Source organism: Bombus fervidus, chromosome 3 (assembly GCF_041682495.2).
Source record: "Bombus fervidus isolate BK054 chromosome 3, iyBomFerv1, whole genome shotgun sequence".
NCBI lineage: Eukaryota > Metazoa > Arthropoda > Insecta > Hymenoptera > Apidae > Bombus > Bombus fervidus.
In genome coordinates this window covers 8,753,521-8,766,519 of record NC_091519.1, presented here as the reverse complement: position 1 = coordinate 8,766,519, position 12,999 = coordinate 8,753,521, and the positions used below count along the sequence as shown (strand labels likewise).

Below are 12,999 nucleotides of genomic sequence, written 5' to 3'. Positions count from 1 at the left end.
TCAACCCATGCAACGAATCCTCAACGCCACCCTTCAGCCCCCTGTTCTACATCCAACAGGGGCATTTCTGCAGCGAGAAAAGTGGAGGAAGACGCCAAGAAGACACAGGGGAAGAAAATACCGTGGCTGTTGAGCATCCCGCGGGCTCGTTTGTATCGCGAGAGCAAAATGTCGCGAGCAACTTCGTTTGAGCACCTTGTTTGCGAAAGACACGTCGCGCAGGATTGCAGTTGGCGATTGATCGTGCCAAAATTACTTCTTTCGATTATATCTAGCGATGAATGTTTTAATTTTTCTTTTTTTTATTCTTAGGTCTTTTTCATTTATCGTTCTTGTCTCAAATGTTAATAACAATATATTGAACGAATGGTATAAATGGTAGAGTTGGTTCGAATCGATGAAGATAATATAAGAAAGTTATACCATAAGTCTATTAACAATAAGTTTCTTGTCTCTCAACCATATTTGTTCTTGTTATAAGTAGTTCTCCTTTTAAGGTTCTTATTACGAAAATAAGTTGATTAAGTTATTAAGAAAGTAGTTCTAGTAAAGGGTGAGACTGATGGAAGGATTTCTTCCTAACTGAAGGAAAAGTATTTTTAAATATAAACTATACAGGTTTCTTTCTTCGTCTTTTTGTTATTAATACTTTTATTCAGAGATATGATAAATTGAAAATGTAATTTAGGAATAATGAATGTAGAATGCACATGAACAGAAATAGAGTTACGTGATCGCTGGTCTTCTCGTTGGAAAGTCGTGTTTTTGTAAAGCAGACAACGAAGTCCGCTTTCTTTCGTAGCAGAAAGCACACGGCAGGATTCGTTCAATTTATCCTCATTCATAATTCAACGATCCGAGACGCGATCCTTGCGAGGCGTTTACTTAACGAAAGGAAGGAGCTACGCGATACCCGGTATTTTGTGATTCCAGCCTTTTTATTTGAGATTCATTTACGATGATTGGGGAATGAAATTCCAGGAAAGTTGGAATCAATTTCATCGGTATGATATTATATTTCAAAATTTTTCGTTTGATTTTTTAAAGGTTCCTCAGGAACTTTAAAGTTTATTTATCTTTCAACGGCACTTCGTTAGAAGTTTCAGTATTTAAAAATTTATCGAGATAATCTGAAGACAATCGTAAAATTTATTAATGAAATATGTAATTTTTTTTATTTTCGTACATTTTGAAACAAACATATTTTAAACTATATATGGATAGAATAAATAATATATACCTCGTCAAATTATTTGGGATTGTGATTTATTCGGGAATTACACCTCAGTGCAGTTTACAAAGCGCGTTATCCCTGTGATAGATAAAATAGATGATGCAATAAATACTAACTACGTAATTTTCCGCATCAATTAATTTAAGCATAATACAGAAATTTGACAAGGCTGTGTCAACCAACGAACCAAAACTTCAATCAAATTTCCAATTACCACACACAACTATTTACCACTTAATCACCCCCATTAAATCCTGCAACAACAATAGAATTTACAACCACCTACTGAAACAACCGCAGACTCTATCTTCGCAAAACCACATCAATCAAAATGCACAACCCATTAACACCTAGCCAAAAATATTTCGATGCTCACCTCTATATCCAATCTCGTTACCGCCGTACCTCCAACGTAACTCATTATCATCTACCAATTTTCTACTCTTTGTTGTACACTTTCTTTCAGTAACAGAACACTGTGCAAGTTGGCTGAACAACATTCTTTAACCTTACATCGCCAGTGTCCCGTTTCAGAAACCTTCGGTCGTAAACAAAAATTCCACAGCGGAGACAGGATGGGAAGCCTGTGTGCAACACAGTATCCACCCTGTGACTCCTTTTTCTACCTTTCCGCATCAAACGCCCTTTTTTAACGTGGATTTAACGAGGCGGCCAGTTCCGGTTATCTTTACCCGGAGCCCCCGGGAAGCCTTTAAAACCGGCAAGATGGCTGACGATACGTAGCGAGTGCACGCCCACGTGATCCTGCAGCCACCACTACCGCTTTTTCATCCCCTTTCCGGCAGCTAGCTGCGTCAGCCTCGTTGCACGGATCGACAACGAGGGGCAAGAAGTGGCCAGCTTTGCATAAGAGGGAAAACACTGGCGCCACTTTCTCGCCTTCCCTCGGCCTCACCCCTCTCCTCCATCCCCCGATGCACCACCGACGTGACTTCGTTTAATGGCAAAACGATGTACCTTTGGATTGATTTCGAGACAAGATTGCGATTTTTCGAACGGGGATACTCGTTCTTGCGGATGATGGTTGGTAATGAGGTGGATTCGGTAAATTCTGAGGTGAGTTTGGAATGGGGTGATCGTAGGGGTAGGTGAGTTGTAGCGGTCAGTTAGGGGTGTTCTGTTGTGGCGAAGGGGTTGGAGCTGTGGTTCAGCGTATGGGAGAGTGTTGTGTTTATGGCATTGATACATTGCTCTGTTTTAATGACTCGTTTCTTGATGGATTGAGGCTTTGAGGGTGAATTTGTTTGGATGATTTCTTGCGGAATAAATGGTACAAGTGGTGAATATTTAATAGATCACGGAAAGCTTGAAGTTACGTATAATTCAGAAATTAATAATAATATCAATTATCGTCCAATGTCATCCTGCTGCAGCATGGAAAATTGATCAATTTTTAATTAATTAATTCAGGTTTCTTTTTCGGACGAGTAACAATTATCTTAAACAGAACATTTAAATATTTGGCAAAAATTTAGAATAAATAATTCTCTTCCGAATATAACGCAGAACTTTGCGAATAATCTAAGAATCAAACGTCCCTAAATCATCTTCTCGAAATTGTCGATCTTTTAACAAAATGTCTCGTATTAATCCTTCGGGAAATAGACTTCGAATAATATCAGGACTCTGCAATCCGTTCGAATTCATCCGATACGATTCAATTCGTCTTCTGTTCAAAAATCGTTCGGTCGAGAAGTGACCTACTTTCGGCAGACAATGAAATGGTCCTGAAACAACCCTCTTCGGGAGAACGAATCACATCTGCGACCACAAAGACCCCAAACGAGAGTATCCCAAGCTGTAAGATTCTGTCGTGAATCAATAATTCTGCTAGTAAACGGTAACGAGCCATTAAGAGGTTGGTTCGCGAAAGGCACCGACGTTAATGACCTGTAAATAAATCTGTCGAGCCACTGTCACGGCCATAAGGGCGGCAATGACGGGGATCCAAATGAAATTAAGGCTTGGCCAAAGGGTTGGTGAGCTCTGAGTCGATTTTAATCATTTCATTGTCACGATGCGAATATACATTTTCGTTCCGAAGGATATTCTTCTTTATTTTATATTCGAAGGGAGGAGGATTTTTTATCATTATTTTTATTATTAAGAAAAAGAAGAAAATATATGAGAGAAATAAATATCAAATTTAGAATAAAGTGAAGGTATAAAGATTACTTAACTTTTTGAAGTGTATAGTGTGCAGTATTGTTTATTGATCTTTAAAAATCTGACTAATAGAAAATAGTAGCTTAAAATAGAAAATGAAAGGTTGCTCAAATAATAAACCAACATGATATAACATTACTTTGACATGTGTTCTGAAAAATTCTGGAAACTTCTTTTATCGCTCTGATCGAGAATAAAAGTCCCTACCAATGTAAAAGTTAGGCAGTCTTTGTTGATATATTTCTAATAAGTAAACTTTGAATGCAAATCAACTATTTCTTGTATACTGAAAGAAAATATCAAATTTAATTTCTTTACGACGCACACGTACACATAAAACTTCAAAAGATTCATAAATTCATCGCTAAAAACTCAGGACCTCGGAAATTCGATTCTCCTTGGCCCTTCATCAACAGAAAAAAATTTAATTCAATTTGAAAAAAAAAAAAGTATCTTCTCTATCTATAAACTTCTCAAAGATAATCACGAAATAAAGATAATCTTCATCGGTAAAGAGAAGTTAATAATTCTATTTAAGCAAACACATACACAATGTCAAAACGAAAGGGTTTGAAAGGGTCGATCGCGTGCGTTCTGGAACGGTGTCAGTGGTTTCATTGTCGCGGCGTGGCGCTATCTCTCATAACCGGCTTGTTCTTACGGGTTTTCTCGTGGAGCTGGTCTATTGTCGACGACGATGCCGCGTCGACGTAGCTGCGCCGTTATTGACGAGGCGCTGTGACCTGTATTCGGTAACTGCGCGTCCCGACGCTCCTCGTCCCGGCACTCGTCTCTCTCCGACACTCGTTCGACAAAGACGACCAGCTGCGACCGGTTACGAGCGTTGGAATTACGACGGACGATTCGATCGAGCGGCCTTGAACGGACCGCGACTCGCCAACCCATGTACAGCACTTCTTCAGCGGCTCTGAGATTGATTCTTCTAACACGCATACTACCAATACAAAATACTACACTCACTCATAATAGTATTGAAACATCTTTATGAATATATTGTTATAGTTAGAGACACCTTTTACGAGTAAATTATGTGCGTTGTACGAAACATTTTGACATTTCATTAGCATGTTATAAGACGCGATTATCATAGTTACATCGATAAAGTTTGAAACAATTTGAAAATGTATATAAAATTTTCGAGACATTTAGTACAAGCATAGCTATATTTCATACAGATTACAAAAGTATTGAAATTGTGAATTATTCGTTATAATGATAAATCTAGATACTCGGTGGGACCGTAATATATTTGATATATTATATCATATTTAACACATGTTATCTAATATTTAACACTTATTTCATGCTTAAAGTGACTAATCGCACTGTATCCCAATTCTTTTTTCTTAAATATACATTTGCAATAAATATCTAGCAAATTTAGAAATTCAATTTGAGTCCAGTGAAATAAAATCGTAAGTTTGAAGTAAAATTTCTTTCACCTTAAAACGCACAAGTTTGTATCTCTGGAGCAAACGTCACGATTATACATCTCTGGAAAAGCACGTGGGACGATTAACGGCAGAAAGTAAAGAACCGCGTAAGCAGTTAAAAATCGCTAACCCTTGTGTTTTAGCGTGCAAACAACCCTTCGTCCAGGGGTTGTACTTCCAAGCACTCAACGTGTATCTATAGCACACGGTCCTCTGCGAAACTCTGGTAAACGTTGTCCAACGTCTCTCGAAATTCTTTGTTAAAGAAAAGGCAAACACCTTTCCCTTAGAAAATACGAACTTCGTTTCTTGAAGAGGGTTTCTTCGAGAATTATTCAGCGGAAAATGTAGGCCGAAGTGAAGCATAGTTCCTGTAATACGAATTTCTTAGCAGGTAATCAAAGTTGATGCATTTTTAAATGAGCCATCGTATCGCTATATAGTATTTTATCGAATATAAAATTCATGCAGGGCTGTCGATTTCTGGGCTTGATTAATTTTAAAACTAGCGGTGTGTGTTTAGACCGATCCCTGCTCCTATTATCTGAAACTTCTTATCTTTAGGAATGTGCAAATTATTTAATAAATTTGATCTATTTTCACTTGTAATGAAATTTCATTGTTTCATTTTGTGGCTGAGCAATAACAGAAGATTTCTTACTTCCTTATTTTAGATCTTCAAAGAAGGATTTAATCAAACGAGGAGAAGGAAAAGATGATAGCAATGATATAACAAAATTAATCTGTTGATTCGTGAGCATTTCCAGAACAATTTCACTTTTTTTGTATATTTGCTACGATTAAAATCTTCATATTTCTTCATTGAGTGTTCTGAAAGAATTCTTTTATACGTCAAAAAATATTAAAATACATATTTAATGCTAACATATCAATTCTATTTATAAAGATGCTTAAAAAAACTGTTTCTTTTATATTGAAAATCTGAGCCATAAAATCACAGCCATATTCATTATTTATGTACAAAAATCTACTATTATTGTCGTTCTAATACCATCCACTGTAGCTGTGGAAAATAGAATATTCCTTGATACAAACTTCGACACTTAGAGACCATCCCTTGGTATTATTTTACATGTTAAATAATACAATAAGATTCGCACCCCTGAAGATTGCTCATAAAGGCAACTCTCTATAGACAATCCTCCCATCAAATTCACCCTTTAACAACGAAATCATCCTAAAAGCGTCCTTACCCAAACCCAACATGAAACTTCACTCCTTGAAAATATCAACAAGGAAAACCAGCCTTCTACCCTTCTTTCTCTAATAGTTATCTTTAAATTTTTCGATCCACGCCTCAGGATACAGAAGGTTCGTTCACCCTGCTGTTAATAAAACGTGTTCTATCGCAAAACTGGTTATCTGCTGGTCTTACAGGACGAATTCCCTGCGACGTGCTTTCATGGGGAGGAGGGTGGCACTGTCCCAGTTGGAAACGGAGTTACGATATATCCCGGTCACAATGCCGGTCTCCTGGAAAGTGGGGTTATTTGTCGAGGCACGAAAGCCTGCGGAAATAGTTTCCGCGTGGTTCAGACGTATTGATCTTTGCGTTTTCCGTAGCTTTTCTATTTTCTCTTTCCCACGTTCGCTTCCGCGCGTCACATTCTTCGCGGCCGTCGCGTTTCCTGCCATTTTACTTTCCGATAGATCGTCGCGTACGAGAAGTTGGGAAAGAAGAAGTAGAAGAAGGAGAAGAAGAAGACGAAGAAGAAGGGAAAGAAAAAGGTAGGGAATCGAATTTCGTTGCGAGAAAGTTGGTGAGAAGGATGGAGAAAAATAGAGGGACAGGTCGTTTAAGCTATGTAAATGGAAAAATGGCGGGGCAAATCGCTTAAGCTATGCAAATGGAAAAATAGAAGAGCGAGTCGGTCGTTTTGTTAAAAGGCGGCGGGTTCTTTACGCGAGAAACCAGAGGAGAAAAGCCGGAAAGTCGCAACCGTGCGTTTGTTCCTATGTCTTTTTTTTTTTCTTCTTAATTCTTTAGCTCTGTTTAATTCTGAGTTTTGCGGTCATCATCCGTTCCTAGGATCGATTCTTTCCTCAGTAAGAGACTATCTGATCGAATTTCATCTTGTATGATACATACAGAGTAGAAATATTTAGACAAATTTCAGTTAGACATAAGTTGATGTTTAGGATTGGTTATGATATTGGTTTGTTCCTGTTTAATTCTGTTTGAGTCCAAGTTTGGTGGCCACCATCTGTTCGGGCAATCAATTTTTGGAATTTTTCTCACTTGCGAAATGGTTTTCTCTAATGAATTTGTTACTCATGATATATATAACCGAACAGAAACATTTGAATTTCTACATAAATGTTTAAAATGTTTAAAATGCATTAGTACGCTAATTCGCTCTCCTTTAGTTTTATTTCATCCCTAGTACTATGATCACCTATTATTATCTGTTTGGTCAAAATCGCATATATTTTTGTTAAATTTGGTCCTGCAAGTTGAATAGAAATTTTCCTATAATCTAAATTGCTGTTTAAAACTGATTAGAAGGTCGGTTTATTAAGTTCGAGGCCTGGAACACGCAGAATTAATTCTGAACTGACGTATACTAAGTATAAGACGGATTTATTCCATAGTTGAAACTTAGTAACGTGTATTTAATATAAATTGGAGATAGGTTTGAGGTCTGTATATCCCAGATATCTAATGCGAGTCTAATTTCAGTTTAACCCAGATCCACCGGAACGATGTTCGAACTTTTGCAAGTATCATTGAACGAGTTGATGGTGTTTCTAAAGTTATCGCGAAAGGGTAGCGTCGTCAGAATGGATGAAACATCGATATTGCGTTTCAAAGTCGGATGGGGGAATTATAGAACGACGTTTCCGTAACAAATTTCCTAATGTTTTCTTACCTAAAATTTCTCACAGCGATGGAAAGCGTTTCAACTGTCGGAAGAAAGCTCATGCTCTCGTTAGGATAAATATTTGCACTTTCCAAGTTTGTACTTTCGATTGCATACTATTTAGTTGGAGAGAATGTTCGCTCTTTACGAACGAAATAAGTTTCAGCATTGAAATAAACAATTTTTATACATATGGTTATATCGATTGTTGTTTTTGAATTTTTTATATTTTTATTCTATCAATATATATTATATGTTTATCCATATATCGCATCCAAATTCAGATACAATTAAACTTTAATCCAATATATATTTATATAATAATTCTCCCTGTCCAAAATACAATTTAATCCTCAAACGCATAATATGCATTGTCATTTGATAATATTTCTATATATATTTCTTAATGCAGATATGCTATCAACTTTGAAACCAGTTCGTTATCACCAATGGAAGAAAGCTTAGGTTCAATTTAATTTTTATTATATTTGGCTTTCTAGAAAAATCCAAGTTTTTATCGCTCTGCTAATAAAATTACAAGAAAAAGGACTGTGCTCAAACTTCGTTGTGACGAAGTTTGCATGCTTCTGTCGAAAGAAACGGAAAGTGTAGCTACTGCGCGGGAATGCCGTTTTTGCTCGTTATTTAAGTCCAAACTCACCGCTTTTCCACCCCTTTTCGCCAACTATATTTATCTTTTCTCTGTTGAAATATCCAACGTGTTACGCCCTATTTAAGCGGAGATCCGCGTCGAGACGAGCGGAGCGGCGTGTAGCCGATTCGCTTGTGATAACCGTACGTGACTCGTGTGGCGTTTTTGCTAAACCACGCAAAGTCAGCTAGAAAGATCAGACAGGTAGCAAAACCACGTTAAAGAATCACCGTGTACATTTTGTTAGGGGAAAGAGCAGTTGTAAAAGGATTTTCCACGGGTTACTATTGAACCAAAAATAATTGAGGAATCGTTTATGTGCGTAGATTATGAAACGTATAAATTTTGTTATAATCTTTACTCTGTAAAGTTTGTACAATTAATGTCGTCTCAAGAGACAGATTTATCTCTTAAAATATACGCGTAGATTGACAGTTGTTTAACATCTTTACAAATTATTAACTGTTATATCAACTTTATAATAGTTTTATTTATATAGTATTTATAATACTAAATAATCAATAATTATTTATTGATTAAATAGTAAACATATTTGGTTTGGCCTGATACTCTTGTTACTGAAAAAATATGACAAACAAAAATTTCCTTCTAAAAACATCTTGGTCCTAGAAGGATTAATCCAATTACAAAATTAATGAAATTTCTGTTACTCGACAAACCTCCTACTCATAGACCTCGTACTGGGAAAATATTAAAATCGGAAGAGCAGTCAATCCAAAGAACAAGGATATATCGTACTTTAGCCCGAGGCATAGCACGTGGCTTGGATGAAACCGTGCGCTGGCAATATCGAACTCCAGGAGTTGTGGAAACCACGTTGGACTATTCCAAGACCATCTAACTCACAACTTCAAGATGCAGGAGTTGCAAAATCCATTTTGGATCACCTTAAATCTTGGGACTCGAAACACTAAATCCTACGAATCGTGGGGAGTCGATCGAATTCATAGATCGTCAAATTCTAAAGTATCCAGTTAAATCCATAATATTATTAATTTAAAAATCTAAGAACCTCCACGAAGAATTCCTACACGAATTCAGGGAACGAATTCAGGAAAGTATATAGACAAAAATAAGTGGACAAATAGTGGAAATAGGTGTCAATGAAATCAATAATAACTGTCACTTAAGTTTTATTAATTATATATCCTTATGATACACGTGTAGTTTAGTTACAATTAATAAATAATTGAAATTAATATTTTAACATTTAACGCTTTTATATAAATGGATCCTGATCAACGAAACTTCATTCGTACCTAATATTTTCACTGCCAGTCTGCTTATTCTTTCCCAATTGTCATTTTTTACGATGGTGTATATAATCATGAGTTTACAACGTTAAATGCGAGATTTTGGCTGTGGCATTAGAAACATGGTAGCGGTTTGGGGTCTGATCTTTAGAGACCTCTTGTGGTCTGATCTTTAGAGTGATTGAATCGAAGGTCCTTGAGCATTTGAAAGATTAATGGAAGTCTTACGAAATTTGGTATCCTATACCCGGAGGTAATCCTCTATGGGTTTTGTAGTTCCAGTCAGGTTCACCGTATTGGATTTGGACATTCTGTGGCTTGCGACTAATTTTACACGAGGCTCGTGCATTTGTGCTTGTCACACAGTTCTTGGATTTTGGAATTTGATACAATGCAAGATTATTCAGCGTGATTTCGATATACTTCAAATATTTTGATAAACGAAAAGATTGTATAATAATTAAATATTAGATTCGTGTGATTCTTTTCCTAAATACAAAGAATTTCCAAAATCCTCAAAATTTATATTGCTAACGAATGGCAATACTCCAATGTGATTGTATTATTCTTGATCTTCGTTTTATTTCGAACTGTAGAGTCTGCTCGACTTCGATCGTATCACGAATTCAGGGAATGAATACAGGAAAGTATATAGACACGACAAGAATAAATGGACAAATAGTGGAAATAGGTGTCAATGAAATTAATAATAACTGTCATTTAAATTTTATTAATTCTATATCCTTATGATATACGTGTAGTTTACTTGCAATTAATAAATAATTGAAATTAATATTTTAACATTTGACATTTTTATATAAACGGATCCTGTTCAACGAAACTCCATTCATATCTAATATTTTCACTGTCTGTCTGGTTATTTTTTCTCAACAGTGCATACTTTGTAAAAGAAACGTTTTTAGAACGCAAACATGCAGCTAGACTATCGATACTTTTATGAAAACTATAAAAGCGTAAAAATATAGAGAATGCACATGATATGGAAAAATATACATAAAATATCCGAAATAAAGTGCTCGTTAGAATATTCAGTAGGTGAAATAAAATATAAATTTCACTTTTTTAGCTGCATCCATAAAAATATAAAACTGCATAAAAATATGCAATCTACATACATAACGCCATATAACCACCATCTGCGATGACAATAAAGAAACTGGTGATGTAATTGACTAGTCGATAATCGAGGTGATCGTTACATGGCCGCTTATTACAGTAATCGCGAGGGTACCGCAACAACGTGCCGTTAGAGCAGATCCGGTATCGGGACGGCTGACGAGTGGAGTTTGCCGCTTAAATGGAAGTTGGCTTAAGTTCTTAGCCGATCCTTGCCACTGGATATCGGCAAGTTCGCCTCGAGGTTTCACTCGAGGCACGCCTGGCAAACGACTCCCGCGCGGATTAACGCGCGGGGACCTCTTAATCCGCCATCGAGATACTGGCAGCCTCTTCTCCTGCCGACTCCTCACTCCTTTCGTCGCTGTTTGTCGGTTTGTAATTAAAACAACCCTTAAATAATCGACCGGCTGCGAACCGAGGTTATACGCCGCGCTCCCTCGCCCTTCGTCGGTTTAGTAAACTCGACAGAACCGCGCTGAAAGTTTTGGAAACGATAAGGATGCTGGTTCGTCGGCTTTCTTTTATCAACTTCAAAATTCTCTTTGGGATTTTTTTTCGGAGCTTTGTTGTTGTCTTGTTGTGCCGATGGCTTGATGTTTTTTATGCTGTTTCTAGAGAGGACTTTCGCTGATGCTTCATGATGTTTTTTTGGTCTTATGAATGTGGTAATTTGATGGAAATAGGCGTTTTAGACATGTGTTTATATATGTAGCAGTATATATTTGAATAGAATATGTTTTTAGCATTGTAAATGGTGAGGATGTTTATAGGAATTTGACGATGGCTTGTGGAAGATAAAGAATTTGTATGGTTGAGGTCGGAAGTTTATAAAGATGATCATTTTACAATTACATCCGGATCGAATTAATAATAAATTAAAATGAAGATTATCCGTTTCGACTAACTGATTGCTTTATTGCATCAAAGGATACTTCGATATCATTTGATTCGATTAATTTAATTTAATATTTAATAGTTCAATTCCAGTAGATCCAAACTTGTCAATTGATACCTAAATTCACGTGTAACCTGTTGACTTTCGTCCCGAAAATCGATAGAAGATAAATCTCATTCCAATCTCAGTTGCAGTTTCTTCTAATTAAATCCTAACGAATTTCCAGTTTAAAGAAGGAAGTTCCAAAAATCATCTGTAAAAACCATCTCTATCACGCAGGTTTGCTCAAGGCAAACGAAAGTAGCCAGCAGCTCTGACCAGAAAATTCCATTTGGGATTACTGAGTCAGTATGTTATCAGCTAAAAGAGCATAGAACAAAAACTACTCTATTCTAGTGCACAATTTTACCTTATCATTTCCCAATATAGATTCACAGATCTTTGCATTTCAAAGTTTTATTTCAGATGAAGATAATATTCTTATTCGTGGCCACTCTCGTTCACAACTTCGAGTAGCTACCGTTGTTTCCTACATTTTCGTTAAAAAGAAACTTAAGTTTTTACTAAATTTTTCCTCTTTCACTTAACATAATTACCAAGCTGTGGATTTTTACGTACATTCATATTTTTGAAAATATTATTGAAAAAATAGTATCTCGGTAGAATATTCTCTACTAGATACCAAAGCATCATAGAAAGTACTATACTTTGATCACTTTATATATTTTATACGCCATGTACATGCAAATTCTGTAATTTTACGCTTTCAAATTTTCAATACGCGTATAAAAATCTGCAATCTAATAATAATAATTTCTGACTAAATTTTGATTATTTCATCTACAAAATTCTTCCAGCTTCGTTCGGTACAGTTGTTTAAAAAAATTCAACGTCATCCAACTATAATCCTACTTTCCAGAAAAATTAAACATTCTATTACAGAGATAGATTTTTCATCGATCTGTACGAGAATTTACACTACTTCGATGCCACGACTAGAAAGAACGCGAGAATTTCTCGGACGCAGATCTAGTTGGACGCGAATTTCCAGCAATACAAGATCGAAGAGCTGTCGAACACGTGGCTGCAAACGAAGCGAGGCGCACAAGCGAATTCCGTGTCGCGTCGTCGCGTCGTCGGAAAGTTTATTCTCTTTGCCGAGGCGGACTTATTGCGAGCGAACTTGTCACCAGCTACAGCTGCAATTCCTTTTCTCTTTCTCACTCGATCAGCCTTCTCTTTTTCCCGTGCCGCGTGAACGGTATTTGTTATAGTGTCGTG

General features: G+C 36.5%; 1 long non-coding RNA gene across 1 annotated transcript; it reads right to left on the bottom strand.

Annotated features, from left to right (window-relative positions):
- Nucleotides 1-1,249: 1,249 nt before the first annotated feature.
- LOC139985648 (uncharacterized) lies at nucleotides 1,250-1,964 on the bottom strand. Its single transcript, XR_011799462.1, has 2 exons — nucleotides 1,611-1,964; nucleotides 1,250-1,488 (listed from the first exon to the last, which is right to left on the bottom strand). It is a non-coding gene; the product is annotated as an uncharacterized lncRNA (long non-coding RNA).
- Between the last annotated feature and the right edge of the window lie 11,035 nt (nucleotides 1,965-12,999).